The following is a 25,149-nucleotide window of genomic DNA, read 5'->3' as shown; positions in this document are numbered from 1 at the left end:
GAGATTACACAAAAATAGAAATTTAAAAGGATGAGAAAAAAATTGTAAAAGAAGTTCTGTCATTTCTGCCTGCATCCCATTGGTTTGGCTAGTGCCCTGGAATCCCTATTTCCAGTGTCCACCATAGACACTCTGATTCACTGTGTTGGGGTAGGGGCTTGGCTTCTGGAATGTCAACATATCTGCCCAGATGATTCTGCTATTGTTAGAGAGCAGTGTGTCTTTGGTGGGCACTCTGTGGGCATCCTGGGAAACCTTCACAGACTCCATACCCTGCCATCTTCTCTCAGGTGAGGGTGGGAGGGAAGCTCCCTGCTGATGCTCCCTGCTTGTCTCTTACTGGAAGGAAGGTGTAGTTAGTTCCTGAGTGGCTGAGCCCAGTGACAGGCTGGGATCCCAGGCAGTCACTGGGCCTCCTGAGCCTAGTTTTTTTCTCTGAAAAATAAGGGGCTGATTTAGAATCGCCTGCAGAGTGTGTTAGAGCCCCAACAGTCTTTGATTTAATCGGGTTGCAGTTTTTATTTTGAACATAGGTGGAGGTGATTCAATTTCATTCAGCAATTTACATACACATATTTCTTTTTGATGTTTGAGCTAGTTAGACCATAAGCCTCAGATTTGCTTATACTACTTGGGCACCTGGACAGCGATAGGCATTTAAATGTTAGGCCCCCAAGCAGAAGGTGCAGAACGGGCCTCTCTTATCCCTCTTTAATTGCAAAACAGGCAGATCTCAAGGGTAAAGGCCCCCTTCCTTTCCTAATAACCACTTCTGTTCTGTGTACCATCAGTGCAAAACAGCATTTCCAAATACCATGTCAGGAGCATGCTCCATGGATGAAGGCCTCTTTCCTTCAGCCAGGCAATTTACTGCTCAGACTCCACAGCTCCTGCCCCCTCAGAGTTAGTTTTCTTCTCCCACCCCTTCTTTTAGCCTCCAGAGAATCTCCATTTGCAAGCTAGTAAGTTGCACAAATGTTTGTGTTTGAACAGTTGTCAGGCATGTATGCTGCTCAAACTGGGTTTTGATTTAAAAACAAACAACAACAGAGAACAGAGTGGGGAGGTGGGGAATGGATGAAGACATTTCAGTTGTACCTGCAGGTGGTGTTTTGACCTTGACAGTCAGTCTTAAATGACCTGTCAAGCACCTTTGTGTACTTCTGGACACACCCACCTGGAAGATATGTCCCCTAAGCTTTATGTGTCCCAGCAGGCAGGCACCAGGTCCCTGGATTTTGTCCTTATTGATGGAGGGTTAATGCATTCATGGCAGGACTTGACTAAGAGGGGCCCAACTACAAACACTGTTTTCATTTTATTCTTATTTCTCTTCTCCCTTGGCTTAACCCTCTCAGCCCCCAGGCCCTACCCCACACCCACTTGAGACTTCCTCCACCCACCAAATCAGCCTTCTCTGCTCTCTCACCCACTCTGGCTTCAAACCTTTTCTTTCTGGCTTTAATATCTCCTTGTAGAGCTGCAAGCAATCAGGAGATTATAGGTTTCAGAGCACAGCAGGGCACATTGCCTGTTAGGGGGCTCAGGCCCCAGTCCCCAGACCACTCCAGGAAATCCAACCCAGGAAGCCTGCCAGCCTCTGGGACCCTCCACCGCAGCCCTGTGCCTGTTCTGGTAACCAGCCCCTCTGGGTGGGGCAGGGCGGAACAGCTTAACTGCTGCCAGGAGACCACTTTGGGAATGATTAGGACCTGTCTGGTATGGTCCAGGTCACTGTGGCATCTGTTTGAATTTTATCTGTTTAAACTTTGAGTCTCTCCCCCACCTTCCAAGGCCATGTAAGCTGGTGCCCAGAAGTTGGGGTGAGGAGAGATAGATGAAGGGCTCCATTGGATTCAGCCTCATGCCTGTCTATCAGCGCTTGCAAGTTTCAAGTTATTTGAGGATGTAGATGATGTCTCCTCACCCGGGGAATGTCTCTTACTTGGCTTCCATGTCTAAGTTCCCAAGTTGTTGAAGGAAATCTGTACCATTTTTCTAAAGGTAACAAGAGAGAGGATGCTTGTTCTCAAGACCAAATGTGCATCTTATTATTCTGCAATACTTATTCCAAAGTCTGAAAGAAATAGACCCAGATCTAGATATTTCCCTCCCTGTGGTTGCCATTGCCAGCAGTGTATTTCATCATTCGGTCGATACACACAGAGGGCTGGAAGAGACGTCTCTGCCTGGTCCTCTAGATAACTTCACCGAGATCTGACTCAGTATCTGAGAGGAAGCACCTTTCCAGGCCATGACAGTGCATGACACTGTCTACCTCAGGGACACAAATCCCACTGCCCTACAAGCATGTCTTTATTGGAATCTCATTACTGAACTTTGGCACAAGTCCTTCCCTGGGACTTCCCAGTAGTAATGAAGAGGAGAGGAGGCTGAGAGGTATGTGCGATGAGAGTGACTGGACTATATTTCCAATCATTGGAGGAATCTGGTCTCAGAGAAGGTAAGAGAAGCAGAAATGTATGTGAGCAACGGCATGCACCTGTATGCCTCTCTGCCCTTTCCATCCATATGTGAGCCTTCAAATTAGGATTCTATTTGATCCATGCTGGTTGAGTTGGGTTTCTGTCACTTACAACCCAGGACCCTTCTTCTTTTTTGTTTTCACACACCAAAAAAGCATCATTAGACCTTAGGATTAGGAAAGGAAGTCAGTGTCTTTGAGCAACTCTGGAGCCTTTCCAGCCTTCAAAGTTAATGACATAGTCTGAGAAATGTCCCTATATATATTTTCTCTCATTTAATCTTCACAAACAAGCTGCCTGTCCTTCCATGGCCCAACTGTCATAGGCTCAACCAGCAGTATTTTTTCTGTACCAGCCCTGTCATGGCTCCACCAGTTTGTCTGGGACCTAGAATTCTTGCTATTCAGAGAGGCCTTCCTCCTGCCCCTCCATCATTTTTCATCTACTAGGTAGGCATGGCTGCTTCATGCTCAGCCAAGTAGTTCATCTTGTAGGGTTGAGTCCCAGCAGGTGCTGACAGGCAGGATCAGGGTGGAGGCTTTTGTGACTCTTGGCCTCTGACACATACGGCAAGTGGATCCTAATGATTGTTTGCTTGAGCTGACCAGTAGAAACCTGTAGACCCATGTAGGGATTGTGAGCTAAACAAGGGCAAGCCCCAGGCAACCAACTGTACATGATAACCTCTTATTTCATTTCTTTCTCCTTTGGTTAGCCTTTTGAACCACTGTGCTGTTACTGCATGCTTCCTCAGCTTTCTGCCCTTCGGGACACCATGTGAGGTAGGTGATGGAAAGAAAACACAGACTGGAGTCAAAGTCCAGGTGCCAGTCCATCTGTGCCATGGACTGCTGTGAACTCCCGCCCAATTCATTTGTAAAATCTCGGACTACTCACTCACCTCGAGGACTCTCATGTGCCTTAGATAAGATCACATGTAAGGTGTCTGACATATACAATAGTAGGTGACCAGTAAATATTCCTCCCCTGCTTCAGTAGGCTTGCAGAAATTTGGTAGTTGTGTAGGACAAAACAGCCCTAAGATCCGTTGCTCGTTTAGTGTGAATAATAAACTTTAAGGTCCCTACTAACCCAGAATGCCCGTAATCCTCTGAAATAGAAGCTCCAGGGAGAAAATAAAAATAGGTGTGATAAGTTACTATGGGAGTGTGAAAACAGAATTGAGTCTACAATGCTCAAATCATACAAATGGAATTCCTCAATTCACTAAAGGAGCATTTTAGAGCAGTACCTATATTCTTGTTAGATCTTTTTTCAAGGATGTAGCTTAAACTTTATTAGTTTGCATGTTAACTTTTTCTCTTCCCCCAGACCCCCCCAAAAGAGTTGAAGAAGATAGCCAAATAAAGCCACTGTGCATTTTGAGTTTAGCTCAAATGCACGCTTTAGTTCCTCTTCCACATCTAATAACAAATGAAAAGAAATCCCAGGGATTTGGGATCTTGCGTGGACTCAACTTCACTGTTTGAGCTCTCCTGGCACTCTGGGTCCACCAGCTGGACAAAGCTTTGTGTTCTTGATCACTTTTCCTGTCACTTTTGATTCAGAAATTAAGTTCTGTCCTCTCCGAAGGCAGCTGTCTCTGAACTGTTCTCAGGGGTATCAGAGACATTATCTGACCTATGATTGAAAGAACTGCATGACTGCATGACGGAAATGTCCAAAAGAACCCTGTGTCAACACACTTGCCACTTCTAAATGAAGACAGAGGCTCCAAATCAGAGGAAGACCAGGACAGAGAAGGCCAGAAGAGCACTGGGACGGAAGGGGGTGACCTCCAGAGCTGCTCTCCTTTGAACACCAGCCTTGCTGGGCAGCCTTCCCAGGGCCACACTCCTAGAAGCATACAGTACCTCCCTCTGCTAGTTGAGGTAATCCTTTAGGCCAAAATAGGAATGGTTTAAGACACTTTTGCAAAAGAATGAACCTTAAAAGCATTTGATTAGTAAGTTTCTTTAGTGGAATTGTTTTCTACTTTTGTTTCCTACCTCTATTCCCATTTACCCCAGTCCCCTCATTCTTTAGGTATGTCTATTAGCTTTTTTGTATAACCTCCTTTATTTCTTTGTGTAGATGCAACATGAAATAGTTAATATGACTATAGAGATTATTATCCCCCACCTTCCTTTTCTTCTACTAAAGCAAGGCCAAGCACTCACCCCGTCTATATTTTACTTCTGTCACATGAAGTTATATCCTGGATTTCTTTTCTACTATTAGGCCATAGAGAATTTTCTTATCTTTTTATTTATTTCATGGTATTCAATTCTATGGATGTGATCAGTTTATTTTTCCAAAATATGGATCTTTGAGTTTTTCCAAATATTTTATACTTGTAAACAATACATTGAGCAATTGGTGCATTTTAGAATTAGTTTATAGACATAGAGTCTGAGAATATACCCTCATGCTGTAGGAAGTAGCGGTGTGCCTGCATCTTCTTTACCCACCCCCCACCCCCACCCCCTGCCACTGCCTTTGTACTGTAACTAGAAGTCCCACCACATGAATTCTCTTTGGGGAGATTACAAAAGCACTTTTATGTGGTTCACTAAAACTTGGAGGGACCTACATATAATAAAGCAGGGATGGAAATAAGAATTAGTGTCTCACTCTAGTCACTCTAGACCTAACATGTCATTGTAAAGCTCTTGCTTGTTTAGGCTCCAGTCCTCATTTAACAAACGGAGTGGAAGCCATGATGAGCCCCTTTCCAGCAGTTTTGAAATGGTCTTGTTCTTCAGATTCTGTCAGTTTTAAGAGCTGTAAAGTTCTGGTCATCCTATTCTCAGTAACTTTGGAAGTTTAAAGAAAACTTCTTTTTAAAAAATGAACCCCCATAAAGAAAATTTTAAGTAGCATTAAGAAATACCACTTATTTTTATCATACAAAAACTAGAAATTATTTATATAATTTGGGCTGTTGGTTTTATTTATTTGGGTTGTGCCCTAGTGTTAAATGAACAGTACAAGCTGGTGTGGGGACCCACAGCTGGGCTTCCAGGAGCAGAACATTGACTTCAGAGACTTGGAGGTGGGCAGGCGAGAGTCTGTGCTGAGCTCAGGCCAAAGGCCAGGAACCAGTCTTACAAAATAAGCTGTGTAGGTTTCAAGTCAGAAAATTGGAAGGCAGAAAAGAGAAAATATTCTTTAACCACATTGAGAAAAAATGAAGGGGAAGGCTAATGCTGTCTCCTTTTTAAAATAGGATGTTGGGAAGACAGATTTTTAATGGTTTTAATCTTCAGACTTGGGCAGAAGGCCAATCATGATCTGAATACAGAAAAAGTGGAATGAAATGCCAGAAAGGGAAGTGGAAAGTAGTGGGTTATGGAAACAACCAAATGTGTCGGAATTTCCAGGCTCCTCAAGGAACTGGTTGAATTCTGGCAGAGTTGAAACAGTTTTTAAAACTCGCTTAAATGTCTATGTGCCTCCCCAAACTCTCGAGCATTATCATCTGAGACTCAGTTTTAAATAGTAGGCAGAGCTTAGGCTGCTACCCCACTATAGTTTCACATTGGCCAGAGTAATTCAGTTCTTTTTCAGTGACATCAATGGGAGGCAAGCAGAGGACAAACATGTTCTTTACCAGCACGGCAAATTATTTTTTTAATCTCTAAAGGGCAACCATTTTAGTGGATACAAAATTAATGTAAGCTACAGGCCCTTACACTGTGTGTGTGCAAACACATGCACACACACAAGCATTCTTCCTATTGATGTCTCTGGTCATTATTTCCTAGAGACACACACAGAATAGTACAGTGATCTCCACTCTGGTATGTCAGGTCTGTCATCAGGGAACAGACAAAGAGTACAGTCACAGAAGGGCTAAGAGGCTCAGGGTATGCTGTGAGAAGAGCTGCTGGTCATTTGCATCACCTCCCCAACATGGCAGGACCCTTGGACCCCTTTAAGGATGTGATGGTCTTGTTAGAAGCTGAAGCAGCAAATGGAGGGTCATCTTTCTTGTGTTTTCAAGTAGATGCCTGACCTGATGGGAAGTAGGCTTGTGCTTATGTGGTGTCTAAGGCCAACAGAAATGACCCTTCACAAAAAGAAAATGATAACAAATCCTTTTTTGTAACTAACCTGTGCTATTCATTCTGCATCAAAACACCTTCCCTCATGGCTTAACTCTGGCAGCAGACTAGTTAGTCACCCTGTGCTATATCAGGGTGAGCTTTATTGCTTATTTATTACTTTGCTAGTAAACCTTCAAGCTTCTGCTTCTCTAGGTTAGGTAATCCAAACACTTTTGAGTTCTTATAGTTTCTACTTTGTTTTCCTTTATTCATTTTAGTTGCTTCCTTTTGGATCACTTTCTAGTTTTCTTCATTGCACAAAAGTTGAAAAGTCCAATCTAGGCGCAGGATGCTGCAAAGGTGTCTCCATGGTGAATTCGGGATTCCTTTATGGACCTCTTAACCTGGGGCCCAGCGTTGTGCTGAGGACATCGTGTACGATGTCCCATTTAAGCCTTACAGCCTATACAGGGTAGAAGCTATTATCACTGGCATTTTGTAGATGAGGAAACTAAGAAAAGAGTGGTTCCACATCTTGCCCATCTCCCAAGTAATAACACAGCTATAACTCAACCCCAGTCTCTGACTGGGACCTGCAGTCTGAATCACTTCTTCCTGGTGCTGTGATTTCATTCACCAATCCTAGAATCTTATATTAACTGACAACCCTGCTGGGCAGCTGACTGGCTTCCACTTAAAGACCATTACAGCTCCCTTTTATTACTTTATTAACACATGGTTCGTCATTCCTTACTTCAGACTGGTCTGCATGTGTTTCTGGAAATTCATTTTATTTAAACACTTTTCTAAATTCTTTGATTCTCATTAAATTCATCCAGCCCTTTAAAAGGCTGTTAACCCCTCTTAGCTTGATTCCTTGGAAGATCTAATGGATGAGGTCTCTAACTGGTGAGCCCCGCAGGGAGTCTCAGGCGTCCAGCGCCCTCTTCAGCGTCATCTCCTACTCTTACTCTGGCCCTCCCCTGGGTTTCCATGGCAGACTGAATGAAAAGAGCTATAGAATGAGCAACAGTTTTGGCTGTTTAGTGGCAGTGAGTTTTTACGTATTATTTATTCAAATTTGGGGGATTCACCAGAATTTCAGAATCACTTGAGAAGGGAAATGTAGCTTGTATTTTGATTCAAGGGCAGGGTTATTGTGTACTCATTTCTCTCACTGAGAATCTGGGGCACTTCCAAAATGTCAGTTTGTGGAAGCCTTGCCTTTGGAATGAAAAAACATCATCTATGAAAAATTTTCAGCTGATATTGAATTGTATCATAATCAGCATACTACACAGTGCCAGGCATGTACACAACATTCAGTTACGGTTTCTAAAGTGATGGAAAGAATACACATAAGAATAGCAATGGGATCGCTTCTTGGCCTTTTGGCTAAGATCAAGTGAAGAATAGCAATGGTGATTAAAGTGATTTTACTTTTTGCTAAAGATATCTAATATGATTTCCACAGTGTATAGATACCAGTTTAAGCAGGGAAGAGTAAGACTGGGATAATAATCATAATAATAACATAACAATAACAACAGTAATAATGTATATTAATAACCATTACTGTTATCCTTGAAATTAAAATTAAAGAAATTCATAACACATTTTTAAGAATAAGAACAACAAAAACACAATGTTTAGAATCTCATTAATTCCCTAAAAAGAGGATTTGAAGAGTCTTCAGTCTTTTAGCTTTTCTTTCCTTCTCTCCTTTTCTCATTTCTTGCCCAATGGTGTTAAAATCGGCCAAACATGGTCTCCTGTGAATCACTTGTAATTACATCCTTCATTACAAGTATAGCTTGATGTCTCCTATGATGCAAAAACTCAGAGATGCTTGGAAACACTGCTGAGAATAGTCCTTAACTTTCTAGTGGAACCAAAAAACAACCAATTTCTGCCTCCATTATTATGCTCTTTCAATCATTTGTCAAAATTCAGCTCAAAACAAAGATTTTGAATGCAGAAAAAAATTTTTTTGTTGCCACATAACTCAGTTAATCTGTAAAACAGGAGTGTGCTATTGAGAGCATTCACAGAAGGGTGGACCAGGGGCTCTTGGCCCAAATAAAAAAAAAAAGGCTGGTCATTTGCAAAGCAAGGGATTGAAAGCCCAGAGAGTTGAATTTGTGTATGCTTGAGGGAATTATGGGTGCATTTCATTATCTTGGTGGAAGAAGATAGCTAAAGAGAGGAAATAGCCCTCCTTTATATTTCTTTTTCCTCTTTGAGTTTTTCTCTCTAGCTTTGTAATGCCCTCTCAAGTCTGGAAAATACAACTGCTTCCCATTTGGTAAGCTTTTCCCCCCTTTTTCATTTGGCAACAGTATTTTCCTATGTTTTCAATGGCACCAGAATTAACATGGCTGTTTTTATTTAACAGGAATAACTTCAAGTTTTATATTACATGCCCAGCCAAAGAATTTTTGATTTTGCCTTGGCATTTCTCAAGCCTGGCTTTGAAAACAGGGCTGTGTAACTGCTGTTGCAAAGACAGCAGCGGGAGCATAGCAGACTGGGGAGAAAAGAGGGAGAGAATGGCAGGGGGGGAGGGAAATTGGCCTCTCCCAAGTTACTATTTTTAAAGTCGCTTGCCTACTGCATAGTTCAGTTTACAAATCCTACTAGATATTGGTTTGACCTTCCCCAGTTTCCTTTCCTGTTGAAAGTGTGACCTTCCCCAGTTTCCTTTCCTGTTGAAAGTGTGATAGATGTATTGGTGGGAGATACACCATTTGTTCTATAGTGTTTGCCATGTGCAGCCTCCCTTATGAACACCAGGCCTTGCACTCCCCTCAATCTGGAATTCCCATGTTGTCAGAGGCATCACGTGGGAGGTATCCAAGCCCAGAATTTCTTAGGAGGTGGGATCTCAGGTACCAATTAGAAACACTCCAGGAAACACACATCTTTATTTGTTAAACAAATAGTCTCATGTGAGCCTTGCCAAAGGCACTCAGTTATTTTAAATAAGTGAAGTAAACATTCCTGTGCTAGGGGCACCTCCTGATGCAACCTGGAACTTTGACACTCAGGTTCAAGGTTTTAAGTTGGAACATACACAGTACTTTTCTCCTTGGCTTGGGTTCTAGAGAATGTTATTTCCTCATTTAGTAATTGGAGAGTTAATGGAGTTCTTTGTGATGATACTGTAAAAGAGAGACTGTTTTATTTGCTGGGACTGTAATTAAATTAGCGCCCATTGGCAAGGTTAGAGTTAAGTTTGCTTCAGCTTCTCCAATATAAACTCATATTTCAGGAGTTTATAACCAGCTATAAAAATTTGCTTCTAGCTACAGACCTGGCATATTCAGTTGTCAGCCTAGGAATAACCTTTACTTAAAAAAAAAAAAAACCCCTTTTAAAGACGATAACTAGAATAATTAAAAATTGAGTTTATCTGTTTATAACTTAAATTACAAGGAAGCAAGGGAATAAAAATAGCTGTTTTTAGCAAAAACTTGTGATCTATTTTTTTTTAAATGTGAACAAGGTTCTTAGTTTTTTTGTTATGTCTTCAAAGGAAAATAAAGCAAAATCTCTGTAGAAGATATTTTAAAAGATTATTGTTTCAGTTTCCTCACAGCATAGGCAGAGCACTTGTAAATGTCCCCTTGTTCTCTCAAGATATGAGCCTCCCATAGGACTACTGGCAAAGCTGTTTTGTCAGTGGGCTTCAAGTTCATTGTAACAAAACTCCTGGCCAAGGATTACACAGCACCCTCTTCCTGGCAGATGGAAATATGGCCAGCTCTTCAAGTTACAAGGTCATTACTACTCACTTATCCCACTCAGCCCTAACCTTCTGGACCCTGTATATTGTGGTACAGTGAGCAACCCAGGTACAGAGCCTTGTTTCAGACCCACGTGGGGGCCTGGGGAGCCTTCTCCAAGCCCCTGCTTTATGTTCCAAGTAGGTAGGGAAGGGGAGGAGGGAATTTTCCTTTCTAGGAGTCTGTCTGCAGTTCTGTGGCATTTGTGGCAGCAAGTTGCTTTAGCTGGGTCATTGTTGTACATGCTGAGAGATGGGTGTGACACAGTTTATGCAGATGATTGGAAAGTTTTCCAAATAGAACCTTCTTTAGGGCTTCATGCTGGTCAGGATTATTACCTGTAGCCATTCTTTCTCTAGCAGCCAGGGTCTTGACTGGTGCCATGTAATGATAATGATGGTGGTGGTGGATGCAATGAGAGAAGGAGAAGAGGTAGAATTGGTTGTGGTGATGGTGCTGATGATGTTACTGGTGGAGGAGGTGATGGCACTGGTGGTAGTCATGGCAGTACCAACAGTGTACATGGGGAAATAACAGTGGTGATGGTTAGAGATGGTGGTGATGGCAACAGTTAGAACTACAGACATCTGCCTGCTCGAGCTGTTTGCAGAAGCCATTCTTCATCTTTGCAGACGCAGTGGCTTAGGGCATCTGCTTGTTGTCCCCTACATACAGAATACCCAGTGGAGCCAATAACTGACTTTTGGTAGTCCTTGTTTTCCATTGAATAATGAGTTTGGTTTGTGGGAGAGATGGATATGTGCCCCTCTTTTCAGAGGCAGGTCTCCATTTTAAAGCCATAGAACAACCTCCCTTCTTTTCTGTGGCTTTCAGTTTAGGGTCAAGGAATACAGTGACCTGAAGCTCTGGAACCCCATTGCCATTAGTAGAGAGACAGTGGGACATATCTAGTATTTCTACCAAAATTGACCTGCTGCCATGCCTAGTGCTTTAAACTTGTGACATCTATGTAAAGTCCTTTCAACAACTCTGTAAAGTAGGTTTTAATTAGCTTGGTTTAACTGATTAGGAAAGTGAGACTTGGCTCATAGGTAGCAAAACTAGGATTTGAAAACTGTGGTCTTTATGACCTCAAACCCTTTACTTCTTTCTGCACTGTAGTAACCAGTTAGCTCTTCTAACCCTCCTAGAACATTCTAGAATGTTTCTAGTTTTTAATTAGGTAAGGGAATGGGAAGAAATTCATAAGAAAATGTTCTATTTTTGGTTTTCCTCTCTAACTTAGCATGAGGGCAGAGAATGTCTTTTCTTGGTACATACTTTCTTACACTCATAGTGTACTCAGATGACCCTTTTAAAATTAATATGGGAACTGTAGCTCTTCCCACATGTTTTCAAGGCTGGAACTGTGGAGTGATCTTTTCCTGACCTGGCTGGTCTTTGGCCAAATAGGACATTAAGTAAGCCAGAAACCAGGCCCAACAGAAAAAAAGCAAAGAGAGATAAATATTTATCCTCATCCCGGTGGGATCCCCAGGTTTTCAGCATCAAAGGCCTAGTTTGTGTGTGTCTGTTCGTAGGCCTTGGATCAGTGCACAGAAGCAGGCGACCAGTGGGACAGCAAGACTCTGTGGTGCCCAGGCTCTCTAACACAAACGCATTTCCTGGTGACATTTTAAAAAAGGCAAAATCCGAATCCCATTTATAAAAATTAAAATATAAATTGCATTCCCTAGACACAGAATAAGAAAAAAGAAGGAAAAAAAGAGTGGGAATGAAAAGAAAAGAAAGAGATGAAAAGAAATGGAAAAGGAAGGACCAGACACAGAAAGCAAGAAAAAGAGGGATGAATGGGCAGTGGTTCTAGAGTTGGTGCTGGGGAAGGTTTTTATAAGATTTATGAAGGTAGATGCTATGATAAGTATTTATTTTCACTATTCTGTGGGTTGTCCTCTCACTTTCTTTTTTTGGTTATTGTATTTTTTCCATTACCATTTATACACCCACATCCTCTTCCACCCCTACTTGTCCTCCTCCCCACTGCACTCACCATACTGTTGTCCCTGCTCATGAGGTTTTTCTCTCTTTTTTCTTTTGGGCTCGAAATCCCCCTCCCTCCTCACCCATTGCCCTCTGCCCCAGAGCTGTGGGCCTGATCTCTATCTTCCTCCCTTTATTGATAGTGTCCTTTGAAGCACTGAAGTTTTGTTTTTGATGAAATCCAATTTATCTATTTCTTTCTTTGGTTACTTGTGCTTTTGCTGTCATATCTAAGAATCCATTGCCAGATCCAAGATCATAAAGATTTACCATTATAATTCCTTATAAAATTGTTATACTTTTATCTCTTGCATTTAGGGCTCTAGTCCATTTTGAGTTAATTTTTGCATTGCATGTGGATATTTACTTATTTCAGATTTTCATTTCTTAATCCAACAAAAATGCATGATGTACACATTGTGTGGCAGACATTGTACCGGATGCTTGGGGTAGAACTGTCAACAAAATAGTCATAGGTATGAGAGTGTTTTAGAACCTAGGGACAAAAGAAGGAATTCAAGAAATTTGGGTGGTAAGGTAGACCTTCAGAGGCTTTAGAATCTTGAGCAAAGTTTTTCAAAGTGTAATACAAGGAAATCTCCATTAGTACCTGGATTGCTTGTTTACAAAGCAAATAGGAGATAGATAAAGATATATAGATATAGATATAGATGATATAGATATAGATATACGTATACGTATACATACACATATACATATACATATAGATACATACACACATATGGTCTGTCCAGAAAAAGTCCAACCATTGTTAATATAACAAGAATGGTTTGCATGACATCTATGTAACCTGGCAGCCAAGGAGAGTGAACTGAAATGTGCACATGTGATCAATGATGACTTCATTGTACTAGTCAGTGGGGGCAGTAGACAGTGTTGAGTGAGCATGTGTACTGTATAGCCATCACACTCAAAAGGACTGAGCAGGTAGTGCAACCAATCTATATCCAGTTTTGTGTTAAGCTTGAACATTCCTCCGTGGAGACTATTGAGATAATTCAGAAGACCACAGCTATGGACAACTGGTGATTGACAGCTTCATTACGACAACTCATACTCATGCGTTGTGTTTTGTGCAGAGTTTTTTAGTTAAATAGCAAATCACCCAGGTGACTCATCCCTACTATAGCCTAGATGTGGTAGACTGCAACTTCTGTCTTTTCCCAAAACTAAAGTCACCTTTGAAAGGGAAGAGACCATCCATGAATTTTAAGAAAATATGATGGGGCAGCTGATGGTGATTGGGAGAACTATGTGAGGTCCCAAGTTACCTACTTTGAGGGGACTGAGGCGTCACTGTCCTATGTACAATGTTTCTTGTGTCTTGTATCTTCTCTAGTAAATGTCCCTATTTTTCATAGTACTTGACTGGATACCTTCTGGACAGACCTCATATGTATGTATACCTGGTTATTATTTCCTCTCAGATTATTATCAAACATATGAGTGTTGTTGATTTATATTTCTCAGCATTCAAAAAAATCAGACCTTTTCTTTGGCTTTATTTTGAGATCCAAAAAAGTGAGGCCATTGTTTAATCACATACCAGGCTGCAGTTGTGGAAGTCAGTCTTGCACAATCCTACTGGTAAAGAAATGTTGTAGATGAGAAACATGATATATCTCTGGAAAGAGAAGTAAGAAACTGTGCCCCCCTTTCTAAACTGGATGCACTTTACAAAACAGGCCATGCCTGTGATGCCAGGGCGCTGAGCAGAATTTCCCTGAGCAGCTGACCACAGCTGCTCTGTCTACGAATGTTATTCTCTCTTCCATAAAAGCACCCACAAAACATATGTTTGAGTACCCCCTACTCATGCTGGCTACTGGGCAGATGCTGACTGGCCTGAGGGAGAATCCATTACACTTTGCACCCACATTTCCTTTGCCGTTCATTTTCTACATGGAAAGGAGACAAAAATGCCTTGATTCCAGCTCTCTTGTTGCATGTGGGCACTTGGTGGTTTGCAGACTGACTGCAGGTGGCACAGGGGAGCTCTCTGTAAAGGGAAATAATGACATTCACTTTTAGTCTCTGTGCTTTGCCTGAACAATCCCAAGGGTTTGTGTGTGTAAAAGAGTAGCATTCAGAGAAGACTGCATAGACTACATCAGGGATTTCACTTTTATGATGGGGAATGAACAACTTCCAACATGTGAACTGACTGGACGTAAGGCTGCTTTAAGAGGGTGAAGGGGGAAAGGTGGTCATCAAAAGATGTGCAAGTCTTAGAAGAAAACATGAATACATTTCTTTTTTAACCTGAAAGTGGAGAAAACTCCTAGTTTCCAAATCCAGCATGAGTAAAACAAAAGATCGATAAATTAGAATACATGAAAACAAAATACTTATACTTGTTTTAAAAAAAGCAAAGGAGATGACTCATTGGGAAAACATCTGCAGTTTATGCCATGGACAAATAAATAATGAGATTGTAGAAACAGAATAGAGGTATAAAAAACAGTTCACAGAAAAAAATGCAAATAGCTCTTAAACCTATGAAAAGGTACTCAACTTTGTTTATCATAGCAGAAATGCAGATTAGAATAGCACTGACTTATTATTTCTTACCTATCAGGTTGACAAAGATCTGAGAGTTTGACCACATACTGTGTTGGTGAAGCTGCTGGGAAACATGCAGTCTGCATTGCTGGTAGAAATAAATGAAAAATGATTTAACTTTCATGGAGGGAAATTTACAATATCCACAAAATTAGATAAATCTTTGATTCAACACTCCAACTTCTAGGAAATCATCCTAAAGATACACTGGCAAAAATATGAAAATACACATGTACATAGTTGTTTACTGACACACCAGAAGGCTGGAAGCAACCCCCATGCTCATCAGTCCAGGCATTTTTTAAAAACTATGGTATATCCACACAATAGAGCACTATGTAGCTATAAAAAGAATAGGGACTGTCTCTAAAACCATTTGATAGTCTTTAGGTTATATTCCTAAGTTGAAACACAACGTAGAAAAAGTGTGTATAGTATGTTAAATATCAACTCCATCAGTATGTGACAAAAACAATGGAAATATAAATGATATTTTTTTTAAATGTTTACTATTGTAGAAGGAAGAGAACATGGTGGCAGGAACAGTGATGGGAACTAGACTGCATCTAACTATACCTTGTTTTGTAGGTTTGACTCTGGAATCAAGCAAATATTGTACATAATTGTAAAACCGGTCATTTAAAATTTTTTATTGTTGTTTGGTACAGTTGTCCCCATTTTTTCTCATTGCTCTCCCCTGCCCTACCCACACCCCACCTCCCATACTCAATCCTCCCCCCACCCCATTGTCCATGACCTTTATACATGGGTCCTTTATACATGTTCCTTGACTAGACCCTTCCCCTTTAGTCCCCCATGATCTCCCTTTTCCTCCTCTCTGGTCACTGTCTGTCTGTTCTTTATTTCTGTCATTTTTAAGTATACTAAAAATTAAAAGCAAAATGAGACGAAGAACTTATGTGTGTTTCAGTTGGTAGCATAACCACGCAGAGTAACTATTCCAAGTAACTTCAATAAACAGTTATTTGATTATATACTCCTAGTGGTATTACTGTGGTCTATCATGAGTGGTAGTCACAATATTGTTATTTTGAGGATGTTGTAGGACAATTCAAATGGGTAGTTATGTTGACTTTTTTGAGAACTGAGATTTAAGCCATGTGAGGAAGAAAATCCAGGTGTAAAATTAATGAGGTTAAGTAAAAACTCTAGTCATGAATTTGAATAGAAATGTTTGTATGAACTCATCATGTAGTTGATCTTGAGAAAAAGATTTATCAATTGAAAGGTTGAGGAATAGTGTCCAACCCACTAGCAATTAGCAGTAAGGATTTCTATTTTGCAGTTTGTGGTTTCTATTCTAAATACCATTTCTCACTAAAAGGAACTAGTACCCCTTATAGAAATGATTGTTTCCAAATTTGGAGCAGAAAAAGTGTAGCTTGTGCCTGGAGTTTCTTGTCACACCAGAAGACAGAGATGCTCTCAAACACTACTAAAGCCACAGCCAAAAGATTCAGAAAGTGAATTAAAGAGATTCCCATAGGAAAATTTGAGCCAATTTGTAAGTTCATAATCTTAAAAATAAATTCACATATTTGGTTACCTTTTAAGGGTGCCAGAGAATTAATTCATTACTTTTCAAACAGATAAAGAGAAAGAATCAAGCACCCATCCTGTCTTTCCTGCATATACTGCATCTCAGCCTAATAAAATTAAAGAATTCCTCTTTAGAAATATTCTGCTCAACTAAAACCATCCTAAATCTTATCAAGCCTCTAGATATGATCATCAGTTTATAGGAAATACAGGAGATAGAGAAATGAATTAAATAGCACTACAGGAATACAGTGGTCAAAATCCAGGCAATTTTAAACTCTGTAAGACAAATAGCATACTTTTTTTCAACAAACGGATTGCAATGAAAAAGGGGTTTGAGGAGAGCTAACAGAAAATTAGAGAAATGCCAACCAGTTCCAATATATGGATCCTATTTGGTTTAGACAAACCAACTATAAACAAACATTTATGAGACAAGGAAATTTGAACATTGACTGCATAGATTATAAAATTAAGGAATTATTGCAATATTTAAGGCATAATAATGGTATTGTGATTTTGTTTAAAGAGTCCTTTCAGAACTACATACTGAACTATTTATTTGAGGGATACATCATGAAACATAACATGGTTAATGAATACTATATTTAAAAGCAGTATACATATCTTCAGAAGCTCTTAAACATATGTATATTGAATTATTTTCGTTTGCTTGATTCTTTTCTCACTAGTTTGTAAGTATCTGGACCATGACTCTTTATTTTTATTACTCTATCCCCAGTGTCTACCTCCATAACTTGCTAGTCACTCTTTGTTGAATGAATATTCAACCACATTTAAAGATTGAATCATTATTGAATTGAACCATATTGAACCACATTTAAAGATGAAATGGTATGGTATTAGAATGTACTGTAAATATAATCAGAACTATAGGCAGTGAAGAAAGAGATCTTTGTCACATTCCATTATCAGCAAATGCTTCAGGGAGGAGGAAGGATAGGAAATGTTTTAAGGGTGGTAGGATGAACATCCCAGGATAACAGGAAGAATAGCGTGAGTGGGATGATCATGTACCAGTGATAATGGTGTATGTGAATGAGGGTGGGAGCTGAGATAGGCCTAACTGAACCAAAACATTGTTGGATTTAAGTACTTTGATGTTAAAATGATCTGATGGACAGTGAAGAGTTGTTATAAGTTCCTGAGAAAGGAAGAAGCATGATATAGGAAGGGTAGGAAGTCCAGAAGTAGACCTACTTATATATAGTCATTTTCAACAAAGATGCTGGGGAAAAGAACAGGGTTTTTAACAAATAGTTCTGGAACAGTCAGGTAGCCATATTAAAGATGAATTTACTCAAAATGGGTCATGAACCTAAAGCAAAGGGTAACATAAAACCTTGTATAAGAAAACAGAGGAGAAAATATCTATGAATTTACCATAGGAAAAGGTTTCTTGGACACAAAATACAGAACCATAGTAGAAAACATTGATAAATTGAACTTCATCAAAATTTAAAATTTCTGTTATTTGGAAGACATAGTTAAGAAAATTGAAAAGGCAAGCCAACAGACTGGCAGAAAATATTCACAATACATATGTTTGACAAAAGATTTTTATGCTAATAAATGAATAACTCTTATAACTCAATTATAAAAAACAACAAATAATTGACAAGATTTTTTAACAGCGACTTTAGAGAAGTAGATATACAGATTGCCAACCAACACTTGAAAGGGTACTTGACATCACTGGTGATAAGGGGAATGCAAATTGAGCCTCAATGACATCTCAGTTGACTTCTACACATTAGAATGGGTACAATTAAAAAGACTCACTGACAGTATCAAATGTTGGCAAGGATATGGAACAACTGAAACACTCATGGCTGGTGGGAATGTAAAATGGGACAATAGTTTTGGAAAACAGTTTAGCAGTTTATAAGTGAAATATACACTTACCAAATGACTCAACAATTTCACTCCTATATAGTTCCCCAAGAGAAATTAAAACTAAAATTGTGTGTACATCAATGCTCATTGGCATTTAAACTGGAAACAACCAAAATGTCCACCAATTTGATGGATAAACAAATTGTGGCATATCCATACTATTCATATAATGGAATCTGACTCAACAATAAAAAGAAATGTATCATCTTATTTTTGAGCAATAAAAAGAAAAGCAACACAGTTGGATCTCAAAAGCATTATGCTGAAAGAAACCAGTCATAAAAAGAGTACATATGGTATAATTCCATTCATATGAAACTCTAGGAAAGATAAGTCTTTAGTGACAGACATCTGATCAGATTAACTGGAATGGGGTATGAGTGAACTCTCTGGCAAGATGGAAAATATCCTACATCTTGACAGATATGATGTGGTTGCTTGGGTGTGCAGATCTGTTCAAACTTACCAAAATGTATTCTTTAAACTAGTGCATTTTACTGTATGTAAATGAATGAGCAGAATAGATTGAATGGACAAGAGTCCAGCTAGGGGAGTTCCATCCCAGGACATATATTAGTGATTTTCCCCCCAACTATGTATACTTTAACACTTTGCTTAGGGTTATTGTAAGTCAGGGCTTTGATTTGGCTCAACTGTTTTGCTGTGGTCACCCTTTGCCTGTGCTTTCCTAACCTTGACCAGTATTTTCCTTCAATTTGTGCATCACTGATAACAACCAGGGCACTGAGAAGAATCTGATGATTGATGGAAGAGGGTATGGAAAATTTTCCACCATGGAACAAGCTTGTCTTTTTTTTTCTCTCTCTTTTAAAGGAGATCTAACTTGCTCTCATGATCTCTACCTTGATTCCCTGCATTACCCTGTGACTTAAGTTAGAGGTGCCAAACCTCTCTAGAAATGTATTGACTCTGTTTATATTAAAATTTTGCTCTATTTCTTTCTCTTTAAACCAGACAAGAGCAAAGACTTACAGAGTTAGAGGCATCACTTGCACTTTTTTCTTTTTGCTTCAGTTGAAATAGTATCTGTGTAAAATTCCAAAGAGTAGATGAATGGAGGGAATAGAGGTCCAAGGGAACTTTTTACTTTAAATTGATCAACCCTTTGATCAATCCTTTGATCAATTGATTGATTTTTCAGTAGGTTTTTCTGGATTCTTCTACTGTTTGTTGTTTTTGGTCTTTGTTCTATCCACCATCCATCCCTCCCTAACCTCCTCCAAATCAGTCAATCCAAGAGCAGGGGATCTTGAGGTCAGAGATATAGTGGTGTGCAGTGAGGGGTTGTCGAGCTGGGTATGTTTATCTAGAAAAGAAAGAGCCTTTATGAGATTCCATACATTTTGGTTGATTTTTTTCCTGCTAGTTTGTGTGTGTGTACATGTACCTTTTCAAGGGAAAATATAATTCCCATATAAGTTAAGATATGAGTAGAATTTCTGTAAACATTCATGTCCAGGTTTTTGTGTGAACATAAGTTTTTATTTCAGAAGGGTAAATATCTATATGAGGGATTGTTGGGTCATATGGTAGAGTATATATTCAACTTTATAACAAATGACCTATTTTTGCAAGGTGGCTTTACAATATCCTGTTTCCATTAGCAGTTAAAAAGAGTTCCTTTTCTCTGCATCCTGGCCATCCTGACCACGATGCTGTCAGTTTTGAAATTTTTAGTCATTTTATTAGGTATGTAGTGGTTTCTCATTGCATTCTCCTATAGTTAATGATGCTGAAAATTTTTCCATATGCTTATTTTCTTTGGTGTAGTATCTATTCTGATATTTTGTCTATTATTAATTAGATTGTTTTCTTACTATTGAGTTTTTAAAGTTCATTATTTATTATGGATACAGGTTCTTTGTCAGATATGTAATTTATAAATATTTTCTCTGTAGTTTTTTTCATTATTTTTTAAACATATTTATTTTTAGAAAGAGGGGGAGGGAGTGAGAAAGAGGGAAAGAAACATTGATGTGAGAAAGAAACATCAGTTGGTTGCCTCTCATACACGCATTCCTGATGAAGACTGAACCCTCGACACAGGCATATTCCCTGACTGGGAATCAAATTGGCAAACTTTTGCTTTGCTGAACAACACCCAACCAACTGAGTCATACCAGTCAGGGCTGTTTTTTCATTCTTTAACAGTATCTTTCACAGAACAAATGATTTAATTATGATGAAGGCTAACTTATTAAGCTTTTTAAAAATAGATTTTGTTTTTGGTGTTAAGAAATTCTTTTACTAACTCCCAGTCATGGAGTTTTCTGTTTTTAAAGTTATATACATATTTTTTTTGCTTTATACTTAGCTCTATGATCAATTTTAGATAATTTTTTGGTAAGAAGTGAGGTTTAGGTCAAGGGTTTTTTTTTGACCTTGTATGTTCAATAGTATTTTAACAACATTTGTTGAAATACTATACTTTCTCTTTTGAATTTCCTTTGCACTTTTATAAAAACTCAGTGACCATATTTATGTGGGTCTATTTCTGGACTTTCTAATATCTTCCATTGATCTATGTGTGATCTATTGGCTTAATTACCCAATTTTAAGGGTTGTTATAAACCTTTAGTAATATGATTCTTCCAACTTTATTCTTCTTTTAAAAACGTTGTTTTGGCCAGTCTCGTTTTTTTACCTATCTATATAAATTTCACAATTAACTTACCTAGATCTACAAAAAGATATAGTAGGATTTGGATCAAGTTTGCTTTAAATCAAGATAAATTTGGAATAGTTGACATCTCTATTGTGAGTCATTACTTTGAGTCTTCCAATCCATGAACATGGTATCTCTCTCCATTTATTTAGGTCTTCTTTGATTTCTTAAGTCAATGATTTGTAGTTTATAGAACACAAACCCTAAATATGCCTTATTAGATCAATACCTAAGTATTTTACTTTTTTAAAGAGTTGCTATAACTGGTATTCTCTTTAAAATTTTGGGTTCTGGTTTTCATAGCTAATGTATAGATATTTAATTTACTTTTGTGGTTTGACGTTCTGTGTTATCACCTTATTCTCATTTATTGGTTCTAGTAGTCAACAAATAGGGACAGTTTTATTTCTTGTTTTCTAATTTGCACAACTTTCTTTTTCTTGTCTTACTGCTCTAATTGGACTTCCAATATGTTTTTGAATAGGAATGCTAAGAGTAGACTTCCTTGCCTTGTTCTTGATCTTAAGGAAAAAGCATTCAGTCTTTTATCATTAAGTATGATATTAGCTGTAGGTTTTTGTGAATATCTTTTCCAGGTTGAGTACACTCTCTTCTATTTCTAGTTTGCTGAGAAATTTTAATATGAGTGAATGTCTAACTTTGTTGTATGCTTTTTCCGTATTTTTGTTTGTTTTTATTATATTTTTCAATTACAGGTGACATTCAATATTATTTTATATTAATTTTAGGTGTACAGCATACTGGTTAGACAATTATATAATTTATGAAGTGATACCCCCCAACAATTCTGGTATCCACCTGGTACTGTGGCACTATGCATAGTAATTACAATATTATTGGGTATATTCCCAATGCTGTACTTTATATCTCCATGACTATTTTATACCTACCAATCTATACTTCTTAACACTGTCACCTTTTTCACCCTGCCCTCCAACCCACCTCCCATCTGGCAACCCTCAGTTTGTCCTCTGTATCTATGAGCCTGTTTCTATTTTGTTTGTTTATTTTCTTTAGATTCCATATGTAAGTGAAATCATAAGGTATTTGTCTTTCCCTGTCTGACTTATATCACTTAGCACAGAGGTGTCAAATATATTTTCACGGGGCGGGGGCAGGCAGCAGGGGACATCATTATTCTTGGGGTTGCCTTCAAAGGGCTGAATATAATTTTAGGACTATGTAAATGTAACTATTTCTTAACAGTTAAGTGAGAGCTCAATGCTTCAGCCAAGTAGAAACAAGGTGTCAGGCCAGATAAAACAAGGTGGAGGGCCAAATTTGGCCTGTGAGCCTTGTGTTTGCCAACTGTGACTTAGCATGATACCCTCTAGGTCCATCCATGTTATCACAAATGCTAAAATATGTTCTTTTTCATAGCTGAGTAGTCTTCTGTCATACATATAACACATCTTTATCCATTCATGTGTTGCTGGGTACTTGGGTTGCTACCATATCTTGGTTATTGTAAATAATACCATGATGAATTTGTGTTTTAGGTTTTTTCAGATAAATACCCAGAAGTGGAATTGCTGGTCATAAGGTACTTCTATTTTTAATTTTTTGAGAGATCCTCTATACTCTTATCTGTAATGCCTACACCAATTTGAAATCCCACCAGCAGTATACAAGGATTCTCTTTTCTCCACCTCTCACCAACATTTGTCTATTTATTGATGATAGTCATTCTGATATGTGTGAGGTGATATCTCATTGTGGTTCTAATTTGCCTGTCTCTGTCCAGTTTTTTTCAGTATCATTTATTGAATAGGCTGTCTTTACTTCATTATATGTCCTTGCCTCATTTGTCATAAAATAATTTATTGTGTAGGTGTGGGTTTATTTCTGGGCTCTCTGTTCTGTTTCATTGATCTATGTTTATGTTTTTATGTTAGTAGCATGCTATTTTGATTACTATGGTCTTGTAGTACAGTTTGATATCAGGTAGCATTATATCTCCAACTTAATTTTTTCCCCTCAAGATTGCTGTGGCTATTTTGGATTTTTTGTGGTTCTGTATAAATTTTAAGATTATTTGTCCTAGTTCTGTTTTAAATGCCATTGTTACTTTGACAGGGATTTAATTTAATCTATAGATTGCTTTGGGTAGTATTGTTTTCCGAATACAGATGTTTTACCTCCTTAGTTAAATTTATTCATTAATATTTTATTTCTATGCAATTGTAAATGGGATTGTTTTCATATTTTCTCTTTCTGATAATTGATTGTTGTAATATAAAAATGAAACATTTCTGAATATTAATTTTGTATCCAGCTACTTTACTGAATTTATCAGTTCAGTAAATTTTTAGAGTTCTCTGTATATAATATTTTGTCATCTGCATATAATGGAAACTACTTTTTTCTTTCCAATTTGGGTGTCTTTTATTATTATTTTTTCTTGTCTGAGTGCAGTGGCTAGGACTTCCAATACTATGTTGAATAAAAGTGGTGAAAGGGGACAATTCTGACTTGTTTCTGTCACTTTTAGCTTTTTCCTTTTGACTGTGCCAGATATGGCCTTTATTATGTTGCAGTATGTTCCTTCTGTTCTCACTTTGCTGTTTTTTTTAATCATAAATGCACTGTGGGTTTTGTCAAATGTTTTTTCTCCATCTATTGATATTATGATATGAGTTTTATCCTTTATTTTATTTATGTGGTGTATCACATTCATTGCTTTGTGGATAGTATACCAACCTTGCATTCTCAGAATAAAACCTGCTTGATTACAGTGCATGATCTTTTTAATATATTGCTGAATTCAGTTTGCTAATATTTTGTTGAAGATTTTTGTATCTATATTTAATAAGGATATTGGCCAATAACTTACTTTCTTTGTCCTGTCTTTATCTGGTTTGGAATTAGAATAATGCTGACCTCATAAAATGAGCTAGGGAGTCTTTCTTCCTATTGAACTTTGTGGAATAGTTTGAGAAGAATAGGTCAATGAATTATCTTTGAATGGTTGGTAAAATTCACTTGTGAAGCCATGTGATCTAGGACTTTTGTTTGTTGAGATTTTTTAAAATTTGTTAATTGTAATCAATCTGCTCAGTTTTTCTGTTTCTTCTTGATTTGGTTTTGAAACATTGTATGTTTCTAGGAATTTGTCTATTTCTTCCAGGTTTTCCAATTTGTTCATAATATTTTCTCATGATCCTTTGTATTTCTTTGGTGTCAGTTGTTACTTCTCTTTTACTTATTGTATTTATTTGGATTCTTTTCCCTATTTTTTGATGAATCTGGTTAAAGGTTCATTAATCTCATCAGTCTATGTTTTCAAAGAACTAGCTCCTGTTTTCATTGATATTTTGTATTTTTTAGACTCTATTTTGTTTATTTTTACTCTAATGTTTATTATATCCTTCCTCCTACTCACTTTGGGTTTTATTTGTTCCTTTTTTGTTATTTATTTATGTGCAGGTTTATATTGTTTATTTGAGATTTTTTTTCTTGTTTCTTGAGGTAGGGCCTGTATTGCAATGAATTTTCCTCTTAGGATTGCTTTCACTGTGTTCCATAGATTTTGTGTTGTTTTGTTCTCATTTTCATTTGTCTCAAGGTGTATTTGGATTTCTTCCTTGATCTCATTGTTAACCCCTTCCTTGTTCAGTAGCATGGAATTAGTCTACAAGTGTTGTGTATTTCTCAGTCTTTTTTCTGTAGTTAATTTGTAGTTTCATACCATTATGGTTACATGCTTGATATGATTTCAGTGTTCTTAAATTGATCGAGACTTGCTTTGTCTCCTAACGTGGTCTATTGTAGAAAATGCTCCATGTGCACTCGAAAAAATGTGTATATTCTGCTGCTTTGGGGTAAAATGCTCTAAAAATATCAATTAAAAACATCTGATCTAGTATGTCATTTAAGGCCACTGTTCCTTATTGTTTTTTGACTGGAAAGATCTATCTATTGATGTCAATGGAGTGTTAAAACCTCCTACTATGACTGTATTATTGTCAACGTCTCCCTTTATGTCCATCAAGTTTAGCTTTATGTACATATTTAGGTGCTCCTGTGTTTGGTACATAAATGTTTACAAGAGTTATAGCATC

The 25,149-nt window shown here is 38.1% G+C and overlaps 1 protein-coding gene and 1 pseudogene across 8 annotated transcripts in view; both read left to right on the top strand.

Moving 5' to 3' along the window:
* The window catches only part of AOPEP (aminopeptidase O (putative)), a 439,006-nt gene that overhangs the window by 129,298 nt on the left and 284,559 nt on the right, over positions 1-25,149 (top strand). The window lies entirely within an intron of this gene.
* Positions 7,911-8,056, top strand: LOC128626075 (uncharacterized; annotated as a pseudogene).

This window comes from Artibeus jamaicensis, unplaced genomic scaffold, assembly GCF_021234435.1.
Source record: "Artibeus jamaicensis isolate MK-2021 breed Jamaican fruit bat unplaced genomic scaffold, CSHL_Jam_final scaffold_1964, whole genome shotgun sequence".
Classification (NCBI taxonomy): Eukaryota; Metazoa; Chordata; class Mammalia; order Chiroptera; family Phyllostomidae; genus Artibeus; species Artibeus jamaicensis.
This window is presented reverse-complemented; position numbering and strand designations above follow the sequence as displayed.